Source organism: Nannospalax galili, unplaced genomic scaffold (assembly GCF_000622305.1).
Source record: "Nannospalax galili isolate Female #2095 unplaced genomic scaffold, S.galili_v1.0 scaffold336, whole genome shotgun sequence".
In the NCBI taxonomy this organism is placed as follows: domain Eukaryota; kingdom Metazoa; phylum Chordata; class Mammalia; order Rodentia; family Spalacidae; genus Nannospalax; species Nannospalax galili.
The window spans coordinates 9,577,477-9,578,230 of record NW_008343385.1 but is presented as its reverse complement, the minus strand read 5'-3'; positions in this window follow the sequence as shown (position 1 = coordinate 9,578,230).

Below are 754 nucleotides of genomic sequence, written 5' to 3'. Positions count from 1 at the left end.
CTACATAGTGAGTTCCAGGCCAGCTGGGGCTACAAGGAGACTCTGTCTCAAAAAGACCCTCCCAAAAAAATTCAAAGAAGAGGTCACAAAATTGAAGAGTTGGAGGGGACAGGGGTGGGAATAGTGTAAATACAGTACTCGTGCATGAAAATCCCAAAAAATTAAAAAGTAGGTTTAAACTTTTTAAATGTTTTTATTAACATATTGTGTTAATACACAATAAATGGACTTCATTACGATATTCTCACACACGTAGACAGTGTATTTGGGTCATATTCACACCCTCCACCCTTCCCTCCCTGTCTCTTGTCCTCTTCCAATTCCTATTAGTCCCCTTCCTTTTTCCAACCAGCCTCCCCTCTGCTTGTCTGTTTTGTTGCTGTTGTTTTTCTTTGTAACCTAATGAGTTTCATTCAGACTGCTTACAGTACTATGGGTAGGGGTTTGTTTACAGGAGCATGGGCACCTTACCAGTGGTTTTACCACAGAAGAAAATCTCTGTCTCTCCCAGAAACTGTGCAATCCCCAGGGAGGGATGGGGCCCCATGAGCCCCTCTTCATAACAAGATGTTGACAGAATGGCCCCACCTCTTTTTAAAGAAAATTTTTGATTTTTAAATTTTTATTGAAAAAAATGCATGTTGATTCTTTGAGAAGATCAAGAGAGTATATGCTAGTAAAGATTTCCTGATTGCGTAGCCATCATCTGAACACAGTATTTTGGGAGATGCTACTGAGAGATTTGCTGAACCTC